The sequence below is a fragment of the Arachis hypogaea genome, chromosome 12 (assembly GCF_003086295.3).
Source record: "Arachis hypogaea cultivar Tifrunner chromosome 12, arahy.Tifrunner.gnm2.J5K5, whole genome shotgun sequence".
Taxonomy (NCBI): domain Eukaryota; kingdom Viridiplantae; phylum Streptophyta; class Magnoliopsida; order Fabales; family Fabaceae; genus Arachis; species Arachis hypogaea.
This window is the reverse complement of record NC_092047.1, coordinates 36,035,947-36,042,890: the sequence shown is the minus strand read 5'-3', so window position 1 is coordinate 36,042,890 and position 6,944 is coordinate 36,035,947. Positions and strand designations below refer to the sequence as shown.

The following is a 6,944-nucleotide window of genomic DNA, read 5'->3' as shown; positions in this document are numbered from 1 at the left end:
GATCTCAGAGTAGACCATGTTAGAAATCTTCTATGATGGCCTCTATGAGGTATCCAAGATGTCACAGATCACTCTGCTGGTGGCTCACTCCACATGAAGAAGACGCCTGAGGAGGCGTAGGAGCTCATTGATATGGTTGCCAACAACCAATACATGTACACTTCTGAGAGAAACCCTGTGAACAACGAGGCAAATTAGAAGAGAGGAGTCATGAAAGTGGATACACTGGATGCCATCTTGGCTCAAAACAAACTCGTGTCCCAGCAGATAAATATGATCTCTCAGCACTTGAATGGGGCACCACTACAAAAAAAAAAAGGCTTATGGTCACGGTAAAAAACCGTGACCATAGCTAGTAAAAAGGGTGACCATAGATCTATAGTGACGATTTTGGACTTATGGACACAGTTTTTTACCGTGGCCTATTCTGTCGTGGCCATAGGTCTATGGTCACGGTTTTTTTATCTATGGTCACAGTTACAATTTTCAAATTCTAATACTTTAGGTCACATTTTTTCACCGTGACCATAGCCTCTATGGTTACTCCTCCTTAAAACCGTGACCATAGCCTTATCTATGGTCACGGTTTTTACCGTAACCATAGCTCTATAGACACCCCTCCTTAAAACCGTGACCATAGCTTATCTATGGTCACCCTATTTAAAAAACCGTGACCATAGCCTACTCTATTTTATTAGATTAATTTTTTTAAAACATAATCACATCCCAAATTTATGATAATCACAAAATAAGTCTAAAAATGAGAAATTCAAAAAATTTAGATCATAAATTTATATTATAAGCTGGATATGTTTTTAGTCCAAAAACCACAAATAAAAATACGGTGTAATTTATTCATTACATGTAATACAGGGTAAAGTCTATTTACAAAAAATACATAACACATCTTCATATATATATATATATATATATATATATATATATATATATATATATATATATATATATATATATATATATGAGACTCATATCATCCTGACTGTGTTCAGCACATCTCTTAATTAGCCTCAAAACAAAATTTGGCATCCCACTGTGTTCAGCATGTCCAATGCTTTCCTATGAGCACTCTGCAGAATCATTTAGTATTAACATTGCTAGAAACGAAATCTAAAGTAACATTTTAAATTTATCTTTTCACCAAAGAAGAGCTAGAAGCTACACTTGATCATACCAACTTATTAGTCACAAATGAAATCTGCAAGAAAATGAACCATTTCTTCAAGAAGTGATATGTAAACAACAGTTTTGACAACTATATATAACTATACAAAAAGTAAATGAGATGTCTGTTTCAAACTTGTTATGTCGTTTCATTAAATATCTTTCAAAAACTAGTTGTTTATGTGAAAGTTCAAAAAATATACTAATACATATAATCTAACATTCATAACAGAGAATAAAAAAAGGAGATTATAGCTAAACTAATCTAAGTGTTTGTCGATTCTATCTTTCATATCTTTCTGGCCATGGATCAGGTATATCATCATTGTTACCAAATGTATGAAAGGAAGGCAAGGGAAGAATGAAAACACCTTCAAGCATTCCCTTTGCCCATGTATTAATGAAAGGATGGTTTCCCCAAGTGCAGTAGAATTCTGAAGCTCAAGCCTTGAGTTTCGAACCGATTGCATAGCTTGTGCCTCCTCGTCAAAGATCCTTAAAACATGGCTGAAATCCCCATTCTGCCACATCAAATTAACAAAAATTAAATCAATCATACATGCATCAAAATCAAGCAAGAACATAAAAACAGTAATAGAGAGAATCACCAAAACCAAAGCATGATGAAGGTTTTATTGGGAAGGAGCAGCAAAGCGGTATGTTAGCAGAAAAGGAAACCAAATTCCAATAGATCCAGTTGGACTCAAATTGTCTTTTGGTACTATGCTGTAACAAGACTTGTTATCAATTCTGATTATCATAGTCCTAAGGTACACACATTTTTTATGACTTCTAAAAATTTCTACTAAATTATTCTTGATTTAACTATATATCCATATAATAAATTATGATTTAGTTATCAATGTGAGTAAAACATTCGTTCTATATAATAAATAAGTTAAGTTGAAGTATATTAGTATTATTATGAGGAAAAATGAATAATAAAGTGCATTGAGTTCTACAGCAGCAACAACAAAATTAAAATCAATTCCATTATATCCACTAGTAGCATAAAGTGCACAACTGAATTCTACAACAGCAACAACAAATCTTTGGAAATGCACACAATGCCCACATAATAATAATAATGCACACAATGCCCTGACATTCATATCTGAAAAAAAATTGTCCTTAGCATTACAATAAATTTTAACATGATCGTTGATGAGCGGATAATTTATACGCTTTTTGGCATTGTTTTTAGTAGGATCTAGTTACTTTTAGGGATGTTTTCATTAGTTTTTATGTAAAATTTATATTTCTGGACTTTACTATGAGTTTGTGTGTTTTCTGTGATTTCAGGTATTTTCTGGCTGAAATTGAGGGACTTGAGCAAAAATCAGATTCAGAGGTTGAAGAAGGACTGCTGATGCTGTTGGATTCTGACCTCCCTGCACTCAAAATGACTTTTCTGGAGCTACAGAACTCAAAATGGCGCGCTTTCAATTGCGTTGGAAAGTAGACATCCAGGGCTTTCCAGCAATATATAATAGTCCATACTTTGGCCAAGTTTAGATGACGCAAACTGGCGTTCAACGCCAGCTCTCTACCCAAATCTGGCGTCCAGCGCCAAAAAAGGATCCAAAACCAGAGTTGAACGCCAGAAATGGATCAAAACCTGGCGTTCAACTCCACAAATTGCCTCTACACGTGCAACACTCAAGCTCAGCCCAAGCACACACCAAGTGGGCCCCGAAAGTGGATTTATGCATCAATTACTTACTTCTGTAAACCCTAGTAGCTAGTTTAATATAAATAGGACCTTTTACTATTGTATTAGGTATCTTTGATCAGTTGTATGCTATCTTAGATCACGTTTGAGGGCTGGCCTCTCGGCCATGCCTGGACTTTCACTTATGTATTTTTAACGGTAGAGTTTCTACACTCCATAGATTAAGGTGTGGAGCTCTGCTGTTCCTCAAAGATTAATGCAAAGTACTACTGTTTTCTATTCAATTCATCTTGTTTCGCTTCTAAGATATTCATTCGTACTTCAATCTGAATGTGATGAACGTGACAATCATCATCATTCCCTATGAACGCGTGCCTGAGAACCACTTCCGTTCTACCTTAGACTGAATGAGTATCTCTTAGATCTCCTAACCAGAATCTTCGTGGTGTAAGCTAGAATGATGGCGGCATTCAAGAGAATCCGGAAGGTCTAAACCTTGTCTATGGTATTCCGAGTAGGATTCAATGAATGAATGACTGTGACGAGCTCCAAACTCGCGATTGCGGGGCGTTAGTGACAGACGCAAAAGGATAGTAAATCCTATTCCAGCATGATCGAGAACCGACAGATGAATAGCCGTGCCGTGACAGGGTGCGTTGATCATTTTCACTGAGAGGATAAGATGAAGCCATTGACAAGGGTGATGCCTCCAGATGATTAGCCGTGCCGTGACAGGGCATTTGGATCATTTTCCCGAGAGAAGACCGAAAGTAGCCATTGACAATGGTGATGTATCACATAAAGCCAGCCATGGAAAGGAGTAAGACTGATTGGATGAAGATAGCAGGAAAGCAGAGGTTCAGAGGAACGAAAGCATCTCTATTCGCTTATCTGAAATTCTCACCAATGAATTACATAAGTATTTCTATCCCTATTCTATTATTTATTTTTGAAAACCCATTACTGTTTTATATCCGCCTGACTGAGATTTACAAGGTGACCATAGCTTGCTTCATACCAACAATCTCCGTGGGATTCGACCCTTACTCACGTAAGGTATTACTTGGACGACCCAGTGCATTTGCTGGTTAGTTATGCGAAGTTGTGAAGATATGTTTAGACCATGGTCCTGTGCATCCGTTTTTGGTGCCATTGCCAGGGAATCAATTTCGAACAACAATTCACAACCTGAGTAGCAATTTCGCATACCAAGTTTTTGGCACCGTTGCCGGGGATTGTTCGAGTTTGGACAACTAACGGTTCATCCTGTTGCTCAGATTAGGTAATTTTCTTTTTGTTTTCTTTTCAAAAATTTTTCAAAAATATTTCAAAATTTTCTCACCTATTTTCGAAAAAAAAATTTTAGATTCAAAATTTTTAAGAATGAATTCTAGTGTTTCATGAAACATGTGAAGCCTGGCTGGCTGTAAAGCCATGTCTAAATTCTTTTGGACTGAGGCTTCCAACCATCAGCTGTTATACGACTGTAGGGTATGTCAGGCATGTCATGTCTGAATTACATGCTGAAGCTTGGCTGGCCATTGGCCATGTCTAGTGTTTTGGACCGGAGCTTTCAATGAAAGCTTGGCTGGCTAGTGAGCCATGTCTAATTCCTGGACTGAAGCTTTAGACTAAGAATGCAAGATTCCTGGAATTCATATTAAAAATTTTGGAATCCTTATTTTCCTTTTTCAATTAATTTTCGAAAAATACCAAAAACATTTAGAAAATCATAAAAATCAAAAATATTTTTCTGTTTCTTGTTTGAGTCTTGAGTCATGTTATAAGTTTGGTGTCAATTGCATGTGCATCTTGCATTTTTCGAAAATTCTCATGCATTCATAGTGTTCTTCATGATCTTCAAGTTGTTCTTGGTAAGTCTTCTTGTTTGATCTTTGCATTTGCATGTTTTGTGTCTTTTCTTGTTTTTCATATGCATTCTTGAATTCTTAGTGTCTAAGCATTAAAGAATTCTAAGTTTGGTGTCTTGCATGTTTTCCTTGCATTAAAAATTTTTCAAAAATATGTTCTTGATGTTCATCATGACATTCATAGTGTTCTTGGTGTTCATCTTGACATTCATAGTATTCTTGCATGCATTCATTGTTTTGATCCATAACTTTCATGCATTGCATCATTTTTCTTGTTTTTCTCTCTCATCATAAAAATTCAAAAATCAAAAAATATCTTTCCCTTTTTCTCTCATCAAATTCGAAAATTTGAGTTGACTTTTTCAAAATTTTTTAAAATCAAGTTGTTTCTTATGAGTCAAATCAAATTTTCAATTTGAAAATCTTATCTTTTTCAAAATCTTTTTCAAAAATCAAATCTTTTTCATTTTTCTTAGTTATTTTCGAAAATTATAAAAATATTTTTCAAAAATCTTTTTCTTATTTTTATATCAAATTTTCGAAAATAACATCACCAATTAATGTTTTGATTCAAAAATTTCAAGTTTGTTACTTACTTGTTAAGAAAGTTTCAAACTTTAAGTTCTAGAATCATATCTTGTGATTTCTTGTGAATCAAGTCATTAATTGTGATTTTAAAAATCAAATCTTTTTCAAAAACTAATTTCAATCATATCTTTTCAAAAATATCTTCTTATCTTATCTTTTTCAAAAATATGATTTCAAAATATCTTTTCTAACTTCCTAACTCCTTATCTTTTCAAAATTGATTTTCAAAAATTGTTTCAACTAACTAACTAACTTTTTGTTTGTTTCTTATCTTTTTCAAAACTACCTAACTAACTCTCTCTCTCTAATTTTCGAAAATATCTTCCCCCTTTTTCAAAAATTTCTTTTTAATTAACTAATTATTTTAACTTTTGATTTTAAAAAAAATTTCGAAAAAAAATAAAAAAATTACTAACATTTTTCAAAAACTATTTTCGAAAATCACTAACTCTTTTTCAAAAATTATTTTCGAAAATTCCTTCTCTCTCATCTCCTTCTATTTATTTATTCATTCACTAACATCTCATCTCACATCTCTGCCCTCCTCACAGTTGTGTTTCTTTCTTTACATCACATTCTTTGTACCCCTCTTTTCTTCCACTCACAAAGGGATCCCTATACTGTGGTATAAAGGATCCATATTATTATTATTATTTTTTCTGTGCCCTCTTCTTTGTCATATGAGCAGGAGCAAGGACAAGAATATTCTTGTTGAAGCAGATCCAGAACCTGAAAGGACTCTGAAGAGAAAACTAAGAGAAGCTAAATTACAACAATCCAGAGATAACCTTTCAGAAATTTTCCAACAGGAAGAGGAGATGGCAGCCGAAAATAATAATAATGCAAGGAGGATGCTTGGTGACTTTACTGCACCTAATTCCAATTTACATGGAAGAAGCATCTCCATTCCTGCCATTGGAGCAAACAACTTTGAGCTGAAACCTCAATTAGTTTCTCTGATGCAGCAGAACTGCAAGTTTCATGGACTTCCATCTGAAGATCCTTTTCAGTTCTTAACTGAATTCTTGCAGATATGTGATACTGTTAAGACTAATGGAGTAGATCCTGAAGTCTACAGGCTCATGCTTTTCCCTTTTGTTGTAAGAGACAGAGCTAGAATATGGTTGGACTCTCAACCTAAAGATAGCCTGAACTCTTGGGATAAGCTGGTCACGGCTTTCTTAGCCAAGTTCTTTCCTCCTCAAAAGCTGAGCAAGCTTAGAGTGGATGTTCAAACTTTCAAACAGAAAGAAGGTGAATCCCTCTATGAAGCTTGGGAAAGATACAAACAGTTGACTAAAAATTGTCCTTCTGACATGCTTTCAGAATGGACCATCCTGGATATATTCTATGATGGTTTATCTGAGCTATCAAAGATGTCACTGGACACTTCTGCAGGTGGATCCATTCACCTAAAGAAAACGCCTGCAGAAGCTCAAGAACTCATTGACATGGTTGCTAATAACCAGTTCATGTACACTTCTGAGAGGAATCCTGTGAGTAATGGGACGCCTATGAAGAAGGGAGTTCTTGAAGTTGATACTCTGAATGCCATATTGGTTCAGAATAAAATATTGACTCAGCAAGTCAATATGATTTCTCAGAGTCTGAATGGAATGCGAGCTGCATCC

General features: G+C 34.9%; 1 non-coding gene across 1 annotated transcript; it reads right to left on the bottom strand.

The window, feature by feature from the left end:
* Positions 1 to 6,527: 6,527 nt before the first annotated feature.
* LOC112732125 (small nucleolar RNA R71) lies at positions 6,528 to 6,635 on the bottom strand. The gene has a single exon (XR_003167862.1). It is a non-coding gene; the product is annotated as a small nucleolar RNA R71 (small nucleolar RNA).
* Positions 6,636 to 6,944: the final 309 nt, after the last annotated feature.